Source organism: Dermacentor albipictus, chromosome 5, assembly GCF_038994185.2.
Source record: "Dermacentor albipictus isolate Rhodes 1998 colony chromosome 5, USDA_Dalb.pri_finalv2, whole genome shotgun sequence".
NCBI classification, from domain to species: domain Eukaryota; kingdom Metazoa; phylum Arthropoda; class Arachnida; order Ixodida; family Ixodidae; genus Dermacentor; species Dermacentor albipictus.
The window spans coordinates 141,977,958-142,002,709 of record NC_091825.1 but is presented as its reverse complement, the minus strand read 5'-3'; the positions used below and the strand labels follow the sequence as shown (position 1 = coordinate 142,002,709).

The 24,752-nt window shown below is 46.6% G+C and overlaps 1 protein-coding gene across 8 annotated transcripts in view; it reads right to left on the bottom strand.

The window, feature by feature from the left end:
* The window catches only part of LOC135908347 (metabotropic glutamate receptor-like), a 348,987-nt gene that overhangs the window by 129,943 nt on the left and 194,292 nt on the right, over nt 1-24,752 (bottom strand). For 2 of the 8 annotated variants that reach the window (XM_070539028.1, XM_070539036.1), the window contains exon 1: nt 16,254-16,363. The exons of 4 other annotated variants lie outside the window; for them this stretch is intronic. The gene's annotated coding sequence lies outside the window, so the exon portion shown is untranslated. Of the gene's footprint in view, nt 1-16,253; nt 16,364-22,530; nt 22,660-24,752 lie in introns of those variants that run through there. 2 more of the 8 variants (XM_070539031.1, XM_070539034.1) reach the window with 2 other exon arrangements.

Here is a 24,752-nt window from a genome sequence, read left to right as displayed (position 1 = left end):
GCGAACGGGACCGACGAACGGTACCTGTGGCGAGTGCGACGAGGAAGGCGATGAGGAAAACTACGTACGAGGGGGTCGTATGAAAGTTAATAACGTGTCACGAAAGTTTACGCAGTGCGTTGCACACTGCAGCCACACTTCATTAGGTGCTGAAGGAGCAAAGAAGCCTGATGAATTCTGGGAGGGCGACGAGGAAGACATGGTGAAATTAACAAAAATTGGAGGCGTCAAGCACGTCGGGCCTAGTATGTAGTACTCGAGATGAAATGAACTACGCGCCGTGCGAAATAGCGAGAGACGTATGTTGATATAATAACTGAAGAAAAAGCAAGTCCCAAGAATTATATGCTGGGCTGCTGAATTACATGGATCGTCATGTTAGTCAATATATAGTGAAAAAATTTGTTTTTGGATTAATCAATCGTCCTGCAAGATTTTTCCCCCTGGAAATCGTACTTTCCCGTTAGCAGTAATGTCTAAACAGAAGCTACCCTTGCTGTGCTGTCGTGCTTCGTTTCATAGGCAGAAAGAGGAAAGGTACCTACGATAGAAGTACAGGTATCACAAGGCTGAGTCCATGCGTGACATAGTTGGCTGTTCTACAAAAAAAAAAGAACGCATTATTGCACCGCATGTTCCTCGGTACTTGTTTTGCGCATAAGACACTTAAGATTTACCCTCACCAGGGCAGGAAGTAAAACTTTTTATAAGCTGGAAATTGTCAAGCGTCGTTTTGGGACCATCCTACCGCAACAATTGTCCAAATCGGTTCAATAATAGCAGAGGTGGGAGACATTGAAATGTTGCGAAATTACAATGCCACGAAACGAGTCTCGCTTCCAGCACGGACACTGTCTCAATTTGCATCGACTAGCGTCTGCAAGAGACTTTTCTTCCCTGCCTTCTGCTACGCAGAAACCGATGGATCGCGTCACGTTTGCGTCTCATTGTTCGGTGATTCGCGCGAAATGTGCAGGTAACGAGAGGTTTCTGGGCGCACATTAATTGCATGCCGACCATCTTTCAGCCGAATACAAGCTCTGTTTTGTCCTCTCCAAAGAGATTATGTGTCGTACGACAATATGTGATTTCTCTCTCTTCCCTTGAATTGGACACTGGTTTTTGGGAGCAGCCTATCGACCAACGTAAACATGGACACACCTGTATAAGCATGCAACTTTTGCTTGAATTGCTTCGTTCATCTCCATTTTATTATAGACTGGTCATATTCCACAAATGTTTCTGGCTCATCAATATACTCAATGAGGCGCAATTATCTTCTCGTGTTGTGGCCGAGTCCTTTCCAACCACAAAGAGTTCACTTCCACACGCTTGTTAATTCTATTCTGACAACAAATCAGATACGAGTTTGCAAGAGAACCCAACCAATACCACCAGAAACACGGTACAAGCCACTCGTCGAAGTTAATGACTAAAAGGCTTCAACAAAGTATGCTACGACCGTTATCCATTAGAAGGGAAACGATCTAGCTGGAAGCAAATGGTTCCTTCCTCTCCACCTGTTCCCTCACATAAAATTAGGTACCTACTGTTAGTTATTGATCGAAGTGAAATTCCTGCAAGTCAGCTCATCGCGTTCGTAAAAGCAAATAATTGCTTTTCGGCGGGTACGCAAAGCCATGTATCACGTCGCAAGGAGAGCGTTTTCACTCAACTGAGGCGCGGATAAGCGCCGCAGTCGGAAGTATATTCGAAGTGCGTAGAGAGAAAAAAAAAAAATAGAACGCGTGCCACCAAGTTTTTCTGCTTCTTTTTTACATATTTGTCTTCAAGAGCACGTACTGGGGCGAGCAGGAACACGGACTAAAGGCTGTGAGCTCGGGTTGGCGGGGGTAGATCAGAAAGAGAAGTTAACAATAACAAGGGCCAGGCAGGAACGAGACAGCCCCGACAAAACTGCCACCCCAGAACAAAGGGCAAAATAGTTTGGCTCCTACACTATATAGGCGGACGGTCGCCGGAAAGTAGAAAACAAAGCCGCGCGCGCTACTAAGCCCCTCATTACCGCTTATCGCGCGGTCCAGGGGCGAGTAATTAAGCCAAGTGTAGAGCCCGACCCTGTGTAACAAGCCCGTCGCTTGGAGCCCTACGAAAGCGCGCGCGGCTCGAACCTGACGTTTAACCTCAGGGTTCCTGCCGTCGATCGTGGCTGGTTCGCCGGCTGTGCGCCGAGGCACGCTCGTTCACCGATAACGAGGGCCACCCGCTGGTCCGAATAGGAATTTTTAATTCTCGGACATTGGTCGCGCAGGCACGGAAATCGATTGATCTGCCGCACGTCCGGTAGCTTACAGCTTTTGCTTTTACAGCATTTCTCTCTCTCTCTTTCTTTAGAAGCGGCAGCTGGTGCTTCAGGTCTTCTGCCAGTGATTAAAAATATAATCTAAAGAAGAAAAGCTGCCTGATATCATTTGCATTTTATTCACTCTCTTCGTTTCTCAGCGTCTTTTGTTAAAATTATGCCGGCCATGAACGACACAGCTGCGCTCTGATTTGCCAGGTGTTCAGGAAAGAGAGAGAGAGAGAAATGACGAGAAATTTCCAGAAAATGTGTAGCCAAAAGCGCTTCCGGTGACGCTCAAGAAAACATTTCGCGTGGACTATAGAGGCTCAAATTACTCAGCATGGTCGAGTGAAAATTGACCTTTTATTACCTAGAAAAAAGAAAGAGCCAGCGGACAGCAGCCTTGTGCGTCTTAGATTCGCGAGATCATTAGGTGGCCTCGTAATTTGAGTAATGACGAGAAGGTCAGGGCGAGGGGCCGCGCGGTTCATTATTACACCGATGTGCCTTAGAGAGACCTTAGTGTTATGAGTTGCTAAATGCGAACAGTCGCGGGTAACACTTGTAACCAATGGGCTCTAACAGAAACGACTACCGCGCTTTGCATTGCACTTTGCAACGAATGAAAGAGAGAGAGAGAGATAAGTGACAAGGGAAAGGCAGGGAAGTTAACTGTTTCGTAACGGCGAGAAAATGGTCGTTTCTTGCAGGTCTCGGAAAAAAAATTATTGACCACTACAAATAATATTCAAGCACACATTGCAGCGTAGCGTATTGTACATAATGAAATGTTCTTTCCAAAAACATAGTGACCGAACAAAATTAAATTATTAGGTAAGACGTAAAAATTCTAGAATGTGCCATTTTTTCTGCCTTGTGATAAAAACAATAATAAACATGATATCTACAAAAAATTAATATAAAAGGAAATTTAAAATATGCATTTCAAAGATAAATAGCCCAGCAATAGTGTCTGAAAAAATAAATGCTCAGTACACCGCCGTTCATTGGATAGAAAAAAGAAGCTATGAACAGTTCATGGCTCATGCTAAGCAGTGAAGCAGTTGTTGAATTTTGTGAAGCCTAGGTGAACTCCGTCCTTTTCCCAGTGTGTGGTTTTTGATAAACTTTGCGGTCCTCGTAACCTATTTTGCACTTTCAACTTTTCGGCACCTTTGAGGATGGTCCGATGAGAAGTCCAAGGAACGTACTTCTCCAGTTCGTCTGGAATCGTGCACCTCTTTCCAGGACCGATCGCTCTCAGCCTAGCAGGGAAACTACAAAATTATGCATCCAAGCATGTGTGCTTGCATTTTTGTAGATTGCCTTTATCACCTTTGCAGAGAAAAGGAATAGAAAGAAATCCCATGCCGTTGTCAACAGTCTTGCGCTGCTCCGTAGTGCTGGTTCGAGGTGTGCTACGGGCGGTATTCTTGGAGTGAACAGAAGTTTGTTTGCTGCCGGTCGCAGCACGTCATGACCAAGCGAAATATGCGCCATGAAGATAATCAGTACAGCTGTCAGGTCGTGGGAAAATATCGGCAGATAAGCGCGCTTAAGGAAGGAGACAACTCAAGGCCGTAAAGGAAACTCGCCGCAGAACAGCTGCGGATGTCCCACGTTGACTCAAAGCATCGTCGCCGGCAGAGCTTGAATCTGCTTCGCTGTCATCTTCGCAATCATAACTCGAGTCCTCATCACAAGTGCGGGTGCAGCATAATTTCGAGCACGACGCTTTTCTCCCGACGCAGCCCTTGCCGAAATCGGCAGCAGCCCTTGCCGAAATTTTTCGAGAGAAGCGAAATAGAAACTCTTGGAAACTGGTGGAATATGCCAGGTACACATGTTGGATATGCGGAGGACCTTCATAAGTATACTTTGGTGGAATAAAACGACTTGGGCACCAAGCCAAAGCTCGCTATTGAACAGCTGGCGTCATTCTCGGGAATTTAACACTGTTGGACGGCAAAGCCGGCGATATAATTTAATTCTTGACTTGCTGAGAGTCACTTGATTACAAAATTTTGATGCTAGTGCGGCGCAATCGTGAGCTGCACGCTTTGTTTTTTGAGCGCGGCAGAGGGTGAAAGCCGCGCCCCTTTTCGCTACAACATTCGCACATCAGCTCGCAAAAAGGTCCGTCAAAAATCACAACGTCAGCAGATCGGGAAAACTTTAACTGATTCTGAAAGTGCAATGCCTGTAGCAAGTACTGGATGGCTTTAAGTGGATAAGAAACAGCTGAAACATGTGGAAATTGGCAATCTAAAGCATCGTTCATCGGTGATCAATATGAATAAACGTGGTAACGAAAGAGTTAACCAGGCTGAGCCCGGTTGGCTACCCTACACTGGGGAAGCGTGAAAGGGGATTGAAAGATGAGAAGGAAGAAAGAAGGTCACAGTCTTCACTGTTACGCCCACAAGCGTGCACCACTGAGTCAGTCACAGGCGGTCACACAGGCTGGTGCATTCCAAGAAACGCACCAGCGCCTTTGTGGCCTTGCACGTAGCAGACGCACGAAGCCACGCGCACAAGATCTCCTCTGTGAAAGGACGATCGTCTAAGTGCTCCGAAGCTGTACGAAGGGCACTCCTCTCGTCTGTGTATGCAGGGCAGTCACACAGCATATGTTTGGTCGTTTCTTCGACATCACATCTGCAACAGTTGGGACTGTCCGCCATTCCTATTAGGAAGGAGTAGGCATTTCTGAAAGAAACACCTACTCGCAAGCGGCACAGTTGTGTTTCTTCCCATCGGTTACGACCAGGTAAATGTTGTAATGTCATATACGGGTCTGTGGCACATAGGAGCCGGTTGGTGAACTCCGGGATATATTAAAGGAAGGGCAAAGGAAGTGAGACCAACCAGAACAGAAAATGCTATTTGCTACCCACCACTTGGGCCGCGGGAAGGATGACGTAAGAAGCTAAGGCGGAGATGGAAGAGAGACGCAGAATGTTAATGGTGAACCTAAACGCACTCAGTGTCATACCAGAAATATTCGGAAGCGTGCAGGCAATTTGTAAGGTTCCAGTGTTCCCCCCGACACTGGATCACTTCCGTTCTAGATTCGGAGGCTAACACACACACGTATATCCCGATGCTTGTCGTAAGCTTTTTCTGCCTAGACAGCACACATTATCAAAAACGGTGCGCAGCTTCTGGTTTCTTGCTTTAAGAATGCCCGTCACATTTTCAATCTCCTACGGCCCCTCATTTTACAAGGCTTACAGAGAGCGGAACGATTATTGATTGATTGATTGATTGATTGATTGATTGATTGATTGATTGATTGATTGATTGATTGATTTGATGTACCAAAGCTGCTTCGGGGATATAAGAGACGTTGTTGTGGAGGGCTTGGGATGCGTTTCGTCCATCTGGGAGTCTTAAGCGAGCCCTTAAATCTAAGTACAGGCGCATTTCTGCATTACACACCTGCCGAAATGCGGTCGCCGCGGTAGGGGAACCGATCCTGCTACCTTGTGCTCAGCACCAGAACGCCGTAGCCACTGAGCTACCGGTGGGTATTGTATGTATCTATATACATACGGCTTATACAATAAGTCTATATGGGCCACGTCGAGGGAACCGTGCGTACTGCACTCACCTAACCTTTACCTTCGTTCAATACCACTGCCGAAATTGTTCCATCCTGCTTCTGAGGAGCCGACGACTGCTCTTATTGTCTCGTCCTAATGTTTCCTTTTATTTTATTTTCATCCACGTAATCTCTCTCATCGGGGAATCATTCTCATGGGGGGAACGTTTAATCAGCACTTCCCCTTTCCTCAGTGCCTGGAACCGAGCAAGATGTTTTGTCCTGTTTAATCTTTCCTTACATTTCTCTTTTACTTAGCGTGTATTTTGCGATGTCCCGTCCTGCTGCCGATTGCGTAAAAGCGTAAAAGACCATTATCTCTCTTCACGGGTCTATTGGGAAACATGGCATAGCACTGCTTCTTGTATTCTCGGGCGTGCAGAAAAAAAGGAAAGAAAAGAAAAGAAGGAAATGAACAGGCGTCTTAGTGCTCCAAAGCGTTGGTTCGCTTTATCTGTGCACCTTTGGATCACTTTTTTTCCCTATACTTAAAGGTCAGCACAGGATAGGCAATGTAAGCGCGGAGAGCCTCACGAACGACGTGCCATCTCCGATTGATTCCTCAACGCAGTGTCTCGAAAGAAAGAGTGAAGAGGGACGGTACGGGAAAAGGGTATACAAAGAAAAGCGTACTAATAATTCAGGACGTTCCCTTTCATTTCTTGTGTGCCGCCACTCTCAGAGTCAGCCTATGCTTTTCTTTTCCCCTACTCCTCCGAAAGCCTCCTCCACCCCGTCTCTCCTCTCCCAACTATCCCCTTTATTATTTCCTTCATACCGCCTTCATCCTACCACCTTTCGATAGGCATCGCGACTTGTGTGCAAGGTGGTTTATTTCCTCGTGCAAATTAGGCCACCTATCTAGACTCATCGGAGTGGGCGGGGCATGCAGGAAACATAGCACAGGAAAACAGGCACGCTAGTTTTGTAGCACGTGGGGAGAAAAAAAAGGAAAAGGGACGGGAAAGCGTCACGAGAAGACCGGGCTAGGGACGAGTAATCAGCAAAAGGAGCCGCATGGCCAACGGGTTAAGGATCGGAAAGAGACAGCGAAAGAAGGCGGGACGAGGGACAGTGGGTGGATGTGGCCTACGGGGTTGGGCTGAAAGGAGGGACTGCAGCGTGCACGTGAAAGCCCAGAGAATGCTCGCTCAGCGATCGATTACGGACGCTATTTGGGCACGTGATCGTTGCGAACGCGAGCAATTTGCTACCGGCTTCTATTCGCGTGCTCTGCTTCGTCTTCCCCCATCTTGTCTGCAGTGGGGAGGAGGTCCTAGTTTCGGGAATAGGCGTCTCGCAATTAATGAACCGGGCTCGTGGTGCCGAAATTGTCTGTCGCCGCACTCCGCGGCATTTAATCCGCACAGCGCCCTTCCTGTCCGCCTCTAGTTCTTCCTTTGAATGTGGCGGATTTGGCATTAAAGGTCGGCACACTTCTCTGGGTCACGCTCAAAGGTGCACTGGCGCGTCCACTAGTCTCGCAGAAGAGGAAAAGGGGAACTTCAGCCGTCAGAGGATGAATTTTGTCGCAGGACATGACCGCAGTTAGAAGACGAATAATATATTGCAGCTGTCGAGACAGCGAATTAGTACTTATGCGACGTCAACATGGAACTAACTTTCTGATGAGGGGAACGTTAATCCTTACGACGGGAGTTTTTGTCCACACGAGCAAGCTGTTCCCACGAATACTACAAGTCATTTCCGGCGAAAGAAACATTCACACCTTGCATTAATTTTTCTTCCTTCGCAGCCGCGAATGATGTCACTGTATACAAGACACTGCGCTCAACACAAATTAAGGTCAAATGTGTCAAAACGAGCTATGTAAGTGTATAGTTCTGCCCTTCTGTAAATAAATTTCCACCTCTCTCTTTATAAGCCCAAACGCATTTGTAGCACTAAGAACGCCGTTAAGCTTGCGTGTCTGCCCACTTAAAAACGTTCGCTAAATTAAACGATGCTTTATCTTTATGTTAACAACGCACTTAACGAGTGACAGCAGCGAAAAATTTCTGCACGCAACATTTGCCCTCCACTGAGTACAACATCTTTTTCTCTGAGTGCGTTGCCTACGCATGCTCAATTATCTGTTTGCGGGACTGAGTGGGGAAAGAGGAAGCTGCCATGACAAGGCACATGAGCAAAGAAGGTTGTGATCTGCACACAAGTAAAAGCAAAGTGCACATCATAGGCATGTAACGATGACGTAGCGTCGTTTCAGCCGCGTTACGCTGGCTAGGTGAATCAAGGTATTACGTAACGATATTCTTGTATGTAATATGTGTTGAACGGTTGTTGTTGTAAATGTGCTATCTTGAGTTACTCGCCCTTAATGGCAAATGCTCCCAGAACCAACCTGAGTCAATCTAAACTATATTAGCCGAGTCTCACATTCATTGTGTGATTTCGTCAGGGGGCCCGCCGACGGTGGTGACAATTGCCGCTGCTCGGGACAGTCCACTCTAAACTCACGTTCCTCCGGAAGTAAACGGTGACACATATACATCATTCTCTCGAGCGTAAATCCTCCGCAAAGCGCCGATAACGATGTAAGAGCGTGCAACAGAAACCCAGACTACCAAAGGCTTAAACCGGTTACGATGTTTACTGTGCGGCGAGTTTTCTTTCTCTCATGAAGAAATAGCCAGCAGAGCTACGTTCAACAAAAAAATATCTCTAACTTCAATTTCGCATGAGAGTGCAGAACGAATGCCCGGAAAACAACGGCAGCTCACTGTTGAATCCCACGCAGGTTTCGACTACGTAATGTGTTCGCTAGACTCTGTCTTGCTATTCGCATACACGCGCAGGCCTGTAAGATAATTCAATACCCGTGGCGGAGAAACGTTTTCTTTTTTGTCTTACTTGTGCGGACAGATCAAAAACACGAGCAAATAGTGATTTACGATATGCCGCGCGACGTTCATTCCGGATTCGGGTCCGACTTGTCGTAAACCGCAGCAGCAGCCATCTTGCTCGAAAACAGAGCGGTAATGCAGGAAATTCTTGCGATTTTTTGTACGTTTCTGTGCTTTCAGACGATAAATAAAGTTAAAATGACCAAGAAAAAAGAAAGGAAGAATAAGCGATACATGCAGAAGACGTCGGGAGGTTCACGCTCCGCATAGCAGGCCGTAAAGCGGGATATAACGAAAAAAATAATAATGTTTCACTCAACGGAAGGCTGCGTTATTAGAAAAGAAGCCAAGGAACAGAGACGCACGACGCTTGGTCCCGACGTATTGAATTGAGAGAATAGGACGCGAAGATTTGTGTCTTTCATTTAGTCAACTCTCCACACACGCATGTCTGTGCAGATTTTTTTCTTTTTTTTGTCGCCAGCAACCCCATTTTTCTTTACCACGACAACGTCCGGCGACTAATATATATGTATAAAGAAAGGAAACCCAAATAAACAGATACACTCAGTCTCTTTTTACTGTGTTTGGAAATAAGTTTACAAGAGAGAAGATTGTGTGGTAGGGGGCTCATTCGAGATCATTTCCCTTTTTTCATAAACTTTTACGAAGGTAACAGATATATAGTGAAAGCTTGCAAGAAAACTGAACTTAGTTCGAAATTTGCTTTAAAATGCATTGTCAGAACAAGTTGGTCATTCGGAACTTTTCCGGCGTTCTCTTTTCGGTTTTGAACTGAAGGAGGCTAAATGAAAGTTTGCAACTGCTGTAGAGTTATGAAATACGCTTTATATCGGTTTCCAGGGCAATTAAATGTGGACCACAATATGCAAATGAATAATTAAAGGAAAAGTAAAGAGAAAGAATATTTATTCTGTATTATTAGGTTACCATTACACGATATAAAAAAAAAACCATTCTTAGGGTGCGACGAGACTTCGTACGCAAAAGAGAAAACGCAAAAAACAAGAGACAGGTGGCGACACCGCCTTCAAGTTGCCGCAATAGCGCGCCAGGACGTCATTGATTTTGATGCCGTTTGCGGGGGCCTAGTGAATATTTTTTTATTGATAATGATTGAGCACACTGTGTTACAAAATAGCCAAAGATTGAACTGTTATAGTAGATTTCAAGAACATTTACCGAGCCATCAACAGCTCAAATAAGAGAAACTATTTCAAAATTTGTGACGTCAGACTGGTATACAGAGGCTGCTTTTCCAGCGCGAAATTTAAAAAAAATACAGGAAGCTTGGATTTTGATATTGTGTTTGATGAACCAAAGAATTACTACGAAATTAACAAAAAACGAGTTAACTGCGTTTTAATGGATTATTTTAGGAGTATCAACTGATTAAGTGTTTCTGGTTAGTGCTTGTTTAAGAGAGAAAAAACAAGGGTAGGAAAGGCAGGGAGGTCAACCAGAACAGCATCCGGTTTGCTACCCAACACCGGGGGTGGGGAAAGAGGAAAAAAAGAGGAAGAAAGGGATAGAGTAAGCACTAAGATACTACTTAAGTATGGTTTATTGAGCTATAGAAATGGCAACCACAATACGAAACCTTCAGATCTTTGGAGTCGGACCGGGTGTGGTCGCGGAATACCGTGGCTACGAAACAGTGCGATAGTATCCGCGCGTGCTTGCGGTCACGTGCTCCTCACGCGTCACCTGGTTCGCGCTGCACTTGTATTCGCAGAACACTGTAGCAGGGTTGTTCGGGCAGTGCTAACGACAGAATGACCATAGAGGCTTTCAGATTTCCTTATTTCGTGACTTACGACGATGAGAATATCAGGTATAATTTACCTTGTTGTTTTGAAGTGCGCAAGCAAACATAGTGTAGGTATTTTCGACGTTTTTGTGGACAGAAGCATCGAAGGGATGGACTTGCCCAATGACGTACTGACGTACGGACGCAGAATGAAGTATGGCCGAGAACGACATCCATACAAAAAAAAAAAAATAAAGAAAGGAGACGCTTAAGTTATCATCGCCACAAAATATTTTTTAGATTCGTTCGCATTACGGAATTATTATTAGTCTTAGAAATTATTATCCTCCCCGCACCCCAGACTTCGTTTAAACTCACGATTTCTGTAAACTGCGATTGACTGACTTATAGAATTCTGTCCACAGAGCTGGAAGCTTCACGTTATAAATCTGTCAAACAAAGTAGCAAAATAGGAATCTCTACTGTTTAAAAAGCAGCTGCTGTCTTCAACACCCCTCTCCCCCGTCGGCCTCCCTTTCTTCCGCCCACTTCATATATATTTTTCTTCCTCTCCTTACCATTGTGTTGGCCGCGACATACCATGCCATTTCTTCGTTTCCGGTCAATGTAACGCCCGGCACACCGACATTGAAAATTGTCGCATCGTATCTCCGCTTGCAACAGCCGGCGAGGGGATCAAAAAGCTTTTTTAACAAACAAAAAACAACAACAACGAACCAGCAACAACAGCGGCGCCGTTAACAAGGACCTTCCGTAACGTCGTCTTCGGCGGCGTCCCATCGACGTGCATCCAACAGCGGAACATTTTCGTCGACGCCGTGCACAGCGGAGCAGAAGCCGCGCTCGGGAGACAACAGCGTGTGTCGCGGGGAGGATATTGAGCGCGACAACGTCAAGCGCGCTTTGTTCACCTGCGCGGGGTCCCGGGAGAGGGAAACGACGCCCCGGCGAACCCCCGAGATTCAATAAGGCCTACGTTTGGCGGACCCCGGACGGCGTTTTCGCGTCGTGTTCACCCTGCCAAGTTCTTTCTTTCTTTCCCTCTTTCGTAGCCCTCTCGACCGCTGCCTTCCATGGTCCATGGTTTTTTTTAATCTCTCTCTCTCGTACTGCTGTCCACGCATTCTTCCGCCGCGAACGTGGAACATGCGCGGGATCTCAGTGACCTGACAGCGCGTTTAGAAAATCCGATTTCATAAAGCCCTTGACTCGAGGTCTCGTTTTTGTTTTTTGCGGCGGTTTTCTCCTCTGCCTCGTTCGGCTTCTGCTTCGCTTTTGTTTTCTTATTTTTTTAAAAAGTTATTTGTCCTTGCGAAACGATCCATGCTATCACGTCGGTACGAAAAGAAAACGCGAGAAGACGAAATAAAAATGAGAAGCAATGCATTTTCCTTTCCGAATCCTGCGGAATGTTTGTCGCTGGCGTGATTCGTTTTCACAGGCATTCTGTTTTGGGACTGGAGCGCATTTAGCGCCCGGTTGTACGCAACGACCATGCATCGCAGTTTAAGGTAATTAGGCGTAAGAGGCGTTCTACTTTGTTTCTGTGCCCGTTCCGTGCTGACGTCATTGCGTTTTCTGTTTCGCACGCATTCCGTTTAGCAGACACGCTTGGTTTTGCCGGTTCAAGAAGGGACGTAAAAAAAAAAAAAATAAGAGAAGGCCGGAAGGAGGGACACAATAATAGTCGAAAGGGTTGAAGAAATGTTGACAACATGCTCAATACAGTGATTAAAACATGGAAATATCTATTCTGCACTGTCAATTTATCACCGCCTACAGGGTTTGTCGCATATGCTTCAAACCGGAGCACTTTAACAGAGCCCATGCACGAGCTGCTTATACTTTATTGAGCTCAGACAGGTGCGACGCATGCAATAGCAAAATGTAGAAATGTATGACGTCACTCGCAGTTCAGCTCTCGTAATGCTGCAGCCAGAGCTGGCCGTTACTACAAGATTCGTTTTTCACTAAATATCTTCATTGGAAAAGATATCTCTACTGAAGATACTTGTAACGAAATATTTATAATGATGAAGTGAATATCCTCGAACCATGGCCCTTCGTCACTGGCGTAGAAAGCAATGAGGGTGCTGTCACATTACTTGGAAGCCCAAGGAAATTTTATAGACTTGGTAGGCAACTTCACGTTTGCGCACAACGAGTGCTCTCTCTCTCTCTCTCTCTCTCTCTCTCTCTCTCTCTCTCCCGCAGTGCGAGGTAGCAAACCGAACACGCATTTAGCATCTCGCTGTCTTTCTTTGCTTCTTTCAGTTTGTAATGAAGGATACGTTTTACATGCGATCAATAAGTGCCTTCCACGGGGCCTAAGACAACTGTTTAGAGCTCCCAACCCATAGAAAGAAGGCACGGCTACACGCGCTAGACATTCAGTATAAAGTACAAACAAATTAACGAGGAGACAACAGAACCTATCTATTATGTTTTCGCACGACGACCATAATTACCGAGTCAGTCCTCGACCGAAGCGTGACGATGGTCAGCGGCACCCAGTCGGTGTCGTGAGCAGCTCGCCTATGGCTTTGCTATCCGCGATGTGATTCGGTGCTATTGGGTCACGTTGGGCCAAGTTACAGACAAATTCGCTCCGTCATGTAGATTTCGTCATAAAGCATGCAACGTTAATAACAATGACAATAACTCGGCGAGTTAGACGGTACGTTACTTCCAGCAACAGCACCCCTAAACGCCCGAGTCGGCGACAAGCAGTTCACCGCTTTCCTTTTTTTGCCCTCCGGCACGAAGCTGGCGACCCCTGTTCGTCCGGAAACTTCGTTTGCCTTTGCAAACGCTGCAGAAAATGACGCACAGGGGATAATTCAGAGTTACTAGAGCTACAAGGGCTCTCCGCCTGACGCTGGTGCTAGTTTCAGGAGCGGCCACCTTTCTTATACGGCGCCTTTCTTTATTTTCGTGGCCTGTTTTTCGCATTCTTTCTTTCAGGCAGGATGACGTCTCGTGCCTTCGCACAAAGGGTCCGCAGCCGATGAAGGAAACAACAGTGGGGCTACCAGAAGAAGCCAAACATCTACTTTGTGACCTGCGATCAATGGCTGCTCTTTTCGTCGACATTCCGCCTGCCTCTGGGTCTCGGCGGACTGGCGTAATGCTGTTTCCTAGAACTACATTGTCGTCAGCATGCTAAGTACCCGGGACTAAAAGGCACACGTACGCACGGACTTTGGAGACGGCGAAGAGTGCTTCCGTAACGTAGTTTGTAACATTGAGGGTAAACGCTAAGAGGAAACTGACCCAGACCAGGAAGCGCTTCTCGATAGAGCGGCTCTTCGTCGTCGATGTATCGACGTTAGATGTTCTGTTTTCTTTCTTTTTTTCGGGTCATGGGAAATGTTTCAAGAGTTGCCACTTTTCTAACGCATTTTCCTTTCTTGCAGTGCATCGCCCCGAATGAATTTAGAAAGATTGTTCATTTGCATTTGTTGCGCGCAAAAAGAGTAAAGCGTTCCCCGCCATGCACATTAGTTGCTGCACGTAATGGCTGAGACGTCAGAACGCCAAAAGAAATTGTATTCAATTCTGCGTACAGGCAACTGCGCTACGCCAAAGATTAACAAAGGAAATTTCATGTTGAAGAGAAGAAAGTTACGAAGTTGACTATCGCTATTTACACTATAATGCTTCATGTAGAAAAAAGACATAGGAACACGAAACGAAATGACTTTGTGGAGGTTCGAACATGCACATAAGCAACCACGTCAAGCATTAAAAAACGTTCGCATAAACCAGTCGACCTCAGAAAACAAGAAAGCACAGCAGTGCTTTCTACGCTTTGGGAACTGACAGGTGGCGACGTCAGCGTTCAAATATCGTCATATCAATCGTTGGTCGGCCTTGTAACTGCGCCACTTGTTGTGCAAACGTTGGTCGCATCGGTGCACTGTAGCGTGTCATGGAGAGGTTAAAGTAAGGCCTCTTAGCTGGTGGCGGTGACGAGGGTCAGCTTGAAAACGAAATAGCGATAATGAAATGGTACGCAAATCAAAGTCGGAAAGCGTCGACAAACGCCGCGAGAAAATGCGCAATAGGGCAAATCTCTACAAAAGCGTACTACACCTCACGCGTCGCATGCTACAACGAAACGGTGGTTATACAGTAAATGATCTCGCAATTGTACTCGTTTCGAAACATTCCATCTGCAGTGTGTCTAACAATATAACGCGATGGTATAAACTTTTTTAAAAACAGGGTTGAAGTGCCTCAGACAGGCTGGCCAACGTTTCGATAGGTGGACCTATCTTCGTCAAAGGCGGCCTCGTCATCCTCGGCGTGTTAGTTTTAAAGGGTTAGTGCAGTGACGTCACGTGCGGGTGTTGTTGCTGGCGGCTGGTTTTAAAGAGAGAGATTACAAGAGGGAACAGGCGCTGTCGTCCGACGTCTGTGAGCCTCATTCTCAAGACGAAGGGACAAGAGCGTGAGAGTGGGCACGCGGGGAGGAAAGAAAAGAAATAGAAGCAGAAAAAAGGGGGAAAAAAAAAAGCAGGGGGGTGCCAGGGCCGTACCAAGACACAACAAAGGGGGGGGGGGAGTGAAAGAAAAAGAAAGAGAAAAATGAAATCTTTAAGAAATATGGGGGCTTGGGAGCGTGTTGGGGATGCGAACGGTTAGGAGGTAATCCGAGATGGAATACCACAGTGTGCCATTCCATCTGCCAGCCCCTTTCTTGTTTTTGGAATATAACGCGATAGTTTGTGAAAGAAGGTTTGTAGTCGCTAAAACAAATAACAGAACAGTTATACGTGTATGCTCAATGCGGACAGCTATGCTTGCAAACGCGCACTGCTACAACAGCATGTGTAAGTTCATGGTACAAGTTTACTTTTTAGTCGCTATTTATGGAATATCGGAAATTCTTTGTTTGTTATCCGAAACGCATTCCACAAAGCTTTCATTGCAATGCAGAGCAAGACATTCGCGATATCTTTAGTACACTGAAAGCGGCAATATGACCGCAAGAACAACTCTGTGTAGAAAGTATTCGAAGACGCCACGATATATTCGACATTTCCTTTTCTTTCTTCGAGGCTTCTTTAAAAAACGAAGCCGCCCCAGCACTATAGCACAGATACAAGCATGACTTTTACTGAAAATCTAGCGCCAAATAGGAAAAACGTGCCAAACAACTTTCATTTGCAGTAACCATAGTTTGGCAAGCTAGAACTGCTCACTAGCTTGGTATATTTTTTTCTGAATTAGCTGTGAAAGATGCTAAGTACATGCGGCGACTGCAAGGGTTGGTTATTAGAATTCCTAAAACAAAGCCAGAAGAAGAAAGAAGAAAAATAAAGGACTATGATAACAATTCAATGGACTGCGATAACAAGAGAAAAAAATATTGCATGCATAAACGTACATACAAGGCGCTAGCACCCGATCCAAGCTCAATGTGCAAATCAAATAGTTATTCAGCCCTCGCGCTCAAACATTAACATGAGTACAGAAGTTACAACGGCATGGGAAAGTTATGACAACATAGAAGACAAATGAAGACGTGATACCATGCACAAATAATTAAGTCAGCATCCTCGATAAAAATCTCGAAGAGTTTCGAAAGCCGCGTCTCGCTCTACTACAGCTTCGTCGCCAGCCTAATTAGGGAAACGCACTAATCCGTATTTATATCTCACGAAACCGGGCTTACGTACTCACCATACTCATCCACCGGCGACGGCAACGGGCACAGTCTTCGTCGTCGCTGCACTAAGGGTCGCGACGCTCTGACACCAGCCGCGAAGGCGGAAGATTAAGCCACTTCCCCCCGCGAGCAACCCCCCCCCCCCTCCCTCCCCACTGACGAGCAATCGGATAATACCACCCACCGACGGCGGACAACAGTGGGCCCGGTTATTCTCGGATTCCCGGCCGAGTCGCTCCTCCGAAAGTTTCCGAGCCGTGTGTGTCGCGGAGGAGAGGGTGGTCCAGCGTGTGGCACGCCCGTTCGCGCGCGCTTTTTCGGCGGTCGCAACCCCACGCTGCTCGTGGCGGCACAGAAAGACGGGGCTAGAGGGCTGCTGTTAAGCGAACACTCGGGAAGGAACAGCGCCGCGCGGCCTGGATCTCGTCTGCCGAAGGATTCGCGCCTCGGCTCTTTGGGCGCACTGCGCGCGTCTGCACACGTGTGTGCGTGTCTCTTGTTCGAGGCGGCCACAAAGTGCGAACCGCCACCTCGGAGCCTGATGGAAACTGATGAGGTGTAAGAGTCTTCGAGAAGGAGGCCAGTGACCCCCCGAAAGCAAGCCCACTCGGATCTTGCGGCAATCAATGAACTTCACGAAAAGAAGAAACGAAGTGCTACGACGCCTTGGGCCTCAATAACGAGACTATATAGGTGCGGTAGCTGGCACTTGTTTTGGAAGCGAACAGCGCTAAAAACGGAACGAAACCAGAAGGCAGAAGACAGTCTTGTGTCTTCTGTTTTGGAAGAAAACCCTGTTTTCTTCCAAAAGCCTGGGCTCCGATATCTAGTTTCTCATCTCGAGCAGCCAGGATTAAGCGGATACTCCCCCACTACTGCATATGTCACAGTCCATGCGTCTCGTTTGACGATATTGATAAAATCAATCAAATCCTAGCGGTCTGGTGCTGAGCACGAGTTCGCGGGCTCGGTGGCTGGCCACGGCGCTGAGTTTTGATGGGGGGCGTGATGCAAGTAGTCTCGTCTACCCAGATATAGGTGCACGTAAAAAAAAGAAGCAATAACAACGGGTGATCAAAAGCATTCAGGAGAGAGAGAGAGAAAATAATGTAGAGAAAGGCAGGGAGGTTAACCAGAGGTAGTTCCGGTTGGCTACCCTGCGCAGGGGGAAGGGTTAAGAGGGATAAAAAGAGAAACAGAGTAGAAGGGGGAGATAGAAAGAAAGGGAGACAAGCACGAACAAAGCGCGTACACTACAGAGCGGTAGGGGGCGGCATTCTTAGAGTCTGTCGTGAAGCCCCGTGGACCGCAAGAACCTTACTAGCGCGAGTAGGGCCTTCAACGCGGATGTTCTTTCGGAGCATTGGCCTAAAGCTTTTAGTTCTGAAATTGGACGATTGTCCAACTGGTCCAGCACTCTGCACATCACTTGTCTCTCAGCACTGTATCGCGGGCAGACACAGATAATGTGTGCGAGCGTCTCGTCGATGTTACATGTGTCGCACGTGGGGCTGTTGGCCATTCCTATGAGGAAAGCATAGGCGTTTGTAAAGGCAACGCCTAGCCACAGACGGTAGAGCATAGTCTGGTCACGTCGGGGTAATCCAGGCGGGAGGTGCATCCGTATGTCCGGAGACAAAAAAAAAAAAAAGCATTCAGGAGCCCTCCACTACGGCCTGCGTCTTAGCCCACTGCTCAGTTTTTTGGTGTTAAACTATGGAATTTCTTTTTTTTTTTACTTGAGCTCGCGTAAGCAACCCAGAACGTTCAATTTATATTTACTTTACGGTCATCCTCACTCCGCGAAGCGTAATTACAGACGCGTACGGAGCATGCGCAAGCTGAAAAAGAACAAACGATGCAATACGTCGCGTCAGCACAAAATCGTGACTGCCCGTACCGCAAAGTTGTACCATACTTAAGCTACCCAGAAACTGCAGTACTGGGCAGCAGTAAGTCACCCGAGCGTTTCCGGAAGCTTCCAAACTCATGATGCCAACATGCGACGTTTCTTCTTCACCAATGTTGCATTACGTCCGATATGTTATTTCTCCATTTATGTTAAGGAATTTAATGAACTAAAGTGTGGAAGTTTAACGTCCAGCTTCAGCACAACAGGCTATGAGGGACGCTGTAGGGCGTGGCTCCAGCTAATTCTTGACCACCTCAGATTATTTAACGTGCACCCAATGCGCGGTACACGAGTGCTTTTTGCATTATGCGCCCAATTGAACACGTGACCTCGTACTCAACAGTGCAACGCCATAGCAACCAAGCCACGTCGGCGGGTTCAATCAAAACAAAACAGTTAATTTCCCCCGGGCTATTCTCGACATCGTCGTTTCTTGGTTTCATGCCATTGCAGCTACCAAAGCAACAAAGTTGTTTCCCTTTCTCTCGTTCTCGCTCGTAGCTACCGGAAGGTTCTCCAACGCTACGCACCGCAACTTCAGACCCCCAATTCTACACCGGAACGTCCGTCCTTTCAGTTCAAGTGGCCCGCAGGACTGTTGCAGTTGAGCACGACCCTGCTATGTATACAGCCCAGATTGTTAGCCCCATCTTTGCGGACTAATTGTACCTGACCTTACCCGGCCACCCCGCCCCTTTCCACGAGGGCCCTTTAACCCCTTCGCTCAATGAGCTTAGGCACTCGGTCGCTCGCGTAGCTACGCACGCCCTTATCGGTGGTTTATTGCTCGACGCCGGCTCTTTGAGGACGTGTGGTGTTGCGACGCGACCAAGCGCCCTTGACTGCAGCCAGAGTGGGCGAGCCACTTGTCATCCACTTCCGGCATTACGGGCGGCGCAGTTAACGGGTTAACGTACGACGCGACGAAACGCAGAATTTCGCGGAAAGATGCCCTTCTCAGTGCAATCCCGAGGATATGGTCGTTGCCTTCGCGCCCAGAGAATCTTACGAACTCGCCGTGCGCAAATGGGCGAAAAACAGAACGGCATATATAGGGAATAATAGAAGAAAAAAATGAATAGGGTGAAAATAACTCGGGAAACGCAATTTACGGGCGCTTCCCTTTCTGGCACTTTTTTTTTTATCGTACTCTCCGCTATAATGTAGCCGATTGCGGTCGGATGCTTTCGACTGACGGATCTCTGCATGCTTGAAATGTGCGCTGTGCTGTTTCCCGTGATTCAGCATATGTCCGTGAGTCTGGTGTGTAGAGGTTTTGGCAATTACGTATAGAGGAAGAGAATTAAGTGGAGCTCCCGTGCTTATCGCACACGTGGCAATGGCGTGAAGAGGCGGCCTCTAGACGGGCATTCCCGTTCGAGAGCCAGAACAGTTTAACCCTGTAAGGTTCAAACACAGTTACACATGAATTAAAATTAGAACAACGTGTTCGCCTTCAGTTCCGACCGTGAAAAATACATATGTTCGAAAAAGGAAGCACGCACGCACACACGAAAGCACAATTAAAAGCTAGATTTAAAACCTACTAGTCAAGCAATTAATTACTTAGTATTTGGGTTGCCGAACTATCCACAAGTAAAAGCTATCCCTACCGTATCAAAAACGCTACTGTGGGCTATGTGTTAAGTTTCCTCTGCTTAATCCAGAATCATGAGGGGTAAAATTCAGGATATGTAAGATACGTTGGGCAGGGAATTAAAGACACTTCTGGCGTTAGCCATCACTTCTTTCATAAAGGTTTAGTCTGTGCTGCAACAGCGTGTAAGTAAGATGATGGTTTCGCTACTTTATTGTATAAGAACTTACTATGAAAACATAACTATTTCCTATAAGATGTAGAGTTGAGATATCTCAAGTTGGAACAGTGTACTTGTCTATATGACCAGCTGATTCCTAAATATGCACAAAAAAAAAACGCGGCGAGTGTTAATTGGTGCGCCCATTGGAACTGCACGTTTGTCTTTTCTTCGTTTACTTGTTAAAATTAAGAAACATAAATTAAGAAAACTTAATTTGAATACTTCATTTTAAGGAAGTTTCACTTGCGCAGGCATGACTAAGTTTCAGGCCAAGCCACGTCCAACAGGAGCCAACTCGTCCGCATGCCGGCACGCACCCTTTGGGAAACTCGCACAGACGATGGTGACAAGCTCTCCTCAAGGTGCCTTCGTAAGGGACCCTATGGTTTTAGACGACATGAATAAGCCATAGGAAATGCGAAAGTACAATCAGCACTACCAACAAGGATGAATATTGACACGTGTACTTATCTATCCTTTCACCCGCCGTGATTGCTCAGTGGCCATGGTGTTGGGCTGCTGAGCACGAGGTCGCGGGATCGAATCCCGGCCACGGCAGCCACATTTCGATAGGGGCGAAATGCGAAAACGCCCGTGTACTTAGATTTAGGTGCACGTTAAAAAACCCCAGCTGCTCGAAATTTCCGGAGTCCCCCACTACGGCGTGCCTCATAATCCGAAAGTGGTTTTGGCACGTAAAACCCCATAATTTAAATAAGGGCGTCTTAAGGTTGAGGCAGGGAATATCATTGAAAGCGGTAGCACGTGCGCAAGTCAGTCCTTGATTACCTTCCACAAAGAAGAATTATCATGATTATCAAATATTGGTCTTTCGAGATTGCCCGCATGTGTTCAAGACTGACGGGTGGACGCTGCCCTCCCTCGAGTGTGTGTAGCTAAATTTGGTGTATTTCTTTTTTTGTGCAGTGCCAATACTCAGTTGATAGTCTGCGTATGTGCCGTGTTGTTTGTTCCTACACTTGTGTCCGTGTCTGAGCGCAAATAATGAACTTGTAACCTTCCGAACGGATGCGTTAAGGGGAATCGCTAACTTGCCTTGTTATGCCTATGCCCATCATTTGTTCCGGAAGTACAGGCTTGTGAAACTGACTCCACTTTTTGACTATAAATTATTACAACTTTATTGCGATAGCAATTATATGGACACTCCAAGCGAATTTCTGCCGTCGCCGTCATCGTCGCCATCGCCAGGATGTTCCGTATAAAGTCCAAACACGATAACATCGACGCCGCGCGCCGTACGATGTACGTGCGAGTGAAAGCATGCGAGGGTCAGCCGACGATCGATGCTCAATCTCACGTGCGCGAGGGAGGAAGGCGGGGAGGAAGCGCGCCGTCTTCTGTCGCGCGCGAGGCTTGGGGGGGGGGGAGGCTTTCTACTATGGCGCCTGCTGCTCACGGCGCGGCCGCGCAGGCGCCGTATATTGAAAGCGATCTGCGCATTGCACAAAGTGCGTGCCCGCGCGGAATTAATCTTCTAAGCGATGTGCGATGGGAACAACGTGCACGCGCCGAGTGCCGGTAGCTTCGTACACGCTGTGCTTTTGTTGTTTAGTTGGCGTTGAACCGAGAGACAACGAGAAGGGTCAATCCGCTCGCTGCTGCTGCCGCGTTTCCTCGCTCCAGCATTTTGACAGCGAGTTCTAGCGGTCATCGAGCGCGATGTGTTCATGTTTACCTGTGCGCGAGTGACGCCGCGCATGTTAATTTAGTTAGTAAGCGAATGTTTACAACTTTATACGGCTGATAAGACTACTATCCTTATTTCGTAAAGCTATCTACTAATTTGCTATCACAATCGATGCTTCACCTTTCGGGCGAAACTTGAGTTTTTTAAAGATTAAAATCTGTAATGACGCAGATCACTTACGATCTACGGAAAAATTAAAAGTGAATATGTCATCTTGTTCCACAAGACAGTGTGAGCCGTGCCTTGTGTTGAGGCTGCGTACAAATTACGGCTTCCAGATGCCCCTGTCGTACGTCATACCAAGCACATTAAATACACTTAAGGTAACCGCATCAGAATTGCGCGTTCTCTTAAAAATTGGCTTGTGTGATCTACTTCATTAATTGCTTTTCTCGAACCTGAGCTCATTTTAATTATCTAGTCCTTTGTGTACACTGTTGCATCATATCATATGATATCTAAGTTAAAGAAGCGTCGTCGACGCATTTCTTTCTTGCGACTTTTGATATTGTGACAAGCGTGCGTAAGGTTGTGCAACGGTTCTGCTGATGTGTGTACAAATGCAGCATGTTCTAGTGTCTTTGTGCTGAGTAAAGTTGTGCTGTGTATGCAAGTCCCCTGCCGTCAGTGCTACTTAATTTTGGGGGAAGGCGGGATTGCTCAAGCTGCCTTAACACAGCGTTTTTCCTACCCTTCTCATCCCACCGCGTACTTCTGCCGTGCTGCGAGAAATAAATTGACATTCTGAACTATACCTCTGAGTAATAAAGAATTGCTACCAACTTCTCAACTCCCATTCATAAGAAAACGGGCGGATGTACATGCTGGAGAAATGGAAGAAAACTCACATGTGTGGTCTACGGCATTGCGTCGCTGGACACTGCGGCAAACACGCACGAGACATATATGCCACAGCTGCAGGGCGGCCGTATGTTTTCGCTTGACAAACAGAACTGGCTTTGCGCCGCAAACCGTATCACCTTTTAGTCTGCACGCGTGGTTTGTCGCGAAAAGGCCTTGAGTAAAAGCCGACCCCCGCGATGGCCGCGATCCGGTGCAATTCATTCCTACGCGGCGCCCCATGGGCTGGTAGGCGTGCTTGTGGGGAGCCACGAAGGAGGGTTGATTGTCAAATGAAATAAATAAGAAGACAAGAAAAACGAAAAAAAAAACCGAAGGGCTCCGCTAAGAAGTGCGCATTGGTGGCGCCAAATTGAGATAAACGATTTCGCACTTCTTGTCCGTGTTGCGTTTTTCGTTTCCTTTCATAACTTTCGTGGGTTTTTCCGTTGGACGGAAACGCAACGTCGTTCTGGTGCCTATTTTCCACCTCAGCGTTCCGGCAAGTAACTTATGGGGCTGAGAAGCTACTAGTTCGTAGCAAAAGTTACGCAGCTACCTAAATGCTATGGAACGATACAGCGGAAGACCTTTACTATACGTACTACGAATAACAGAGCTATAATAACAGAACACTCGCCTACAGAGGATAATAACCTTGCCCTATCCTTCAGCATGGCGATGCGACATATTCGCGCTTTTTCAGTCGCAGGGTGAAGCCTAAACTGTGTCTTGGGATAGCCGCCCCAAATTTACGGCCTGTCTTCGAGTTTGTCAGCCGTCGTCAAACAAGCTATAAGATAAACCCGACAAACAGCAAGTTAGTTTAAACTGGCGCATTGCTCTATCAGCACCCTTTCACTATTTCTTGAACTGAAAGAGATTGCTTGCTTGCAAGAAAATTAACAGCCGAACTACTGTTTTTAAACCACCACCAGTGTCGTATTTATGACGCCACGGATTTCGCGGTCCTAACGCTTACTTGCGTGATACTTATACTAGAAAACTACAAGAGTTTCGAGACTGCGTCTCTTCGTTTTATTATAATACAACTTGACCGTTTTACAAGTAAACTATTATATAGCTTGAAACAGACACTAGCGAAATGCATTGGGTCATGGCGGAGATGGAGCGTAGAATTTAAAGTGTCCTCGCTTCCTGACTAGCGTTTTCGAGCACTTCATGGCATATCAAGACCCCTTCACGTCATAACTGACCTATTTCAAATTACAGATCTGAAATCACATAACCTAGCCTCACTTAGTATTTCAGTTGCGTGTCCTTTTAAGCTTTTCGGTTATACGGCGTTATATCTAATATTCATGTCGTCTGCGCGACGCATTTTCGAAACCTGCAGTCACGCATTCTGCTTCGCAGCTCCCTTTCGCCAACTCCTACACAGAGCCGTTATCTGCTTCAACAATAATAATGATTAACACGAGTAGCTGCCTCTTTGAAAATGAGTGATCGATGGCATGTACTGTCGCCTCCAACTTTACTTTTGACATTCTTGGTATCACGTTATTGTCATTCAACGTCAAAATTATATGCATGTGCATATTGTCTTGTGGCGGGGCATCTTCACTTTGTCTCTTACCTGGCTGCCACCAGTTAGCTAAACGTCTTTTGCATACCCTGAACCGGTGTTTCCCACCAAATTGGTATACTTCTGTACTTCTGTATACGTAACTTTGTGGCAGTAACTTTATATCTACCTCTAGACGAATGTTGCGACACTAAAATAATAAATGCCTTATTAAATCTGCAGTCGATAGAGACTGATATACAGATTTTAATGATAAGCTGGAGAAGTCAGCCTGGCTGATCGCCTTGCTTGCTACCACAGATGCTGGGTGATAATTACGATGCACAACGATCTCATAAGCAAGCAAATCGTCCATTCACTCAGACACGGTTCCGGTAAAACAGTTTGTTTGCAGTACCGTTGAATTCAGTTTATAGGTAATCTTCCTGGGTCGAGTTTCTTGTATAACTAACTTCGCACAATATGACTACAATTTGGTTGCGCCTGTATGCAATGTTCGCAACTAAGTTACGGGCATCTCTCGGCGTAGTAGTCGCAGGTTAACGACAAGATGCAGGTGATGTCGCGTGCGGCTTCGTTCACGACTTTCGCAATCTCTAAAAGTCATGCCTTGGCAACTAGCTAGTAGGAGTGTTGGCATGTTGCGCTCTTTTCACATAGAACAAGGTCCACATTGCAACAGCA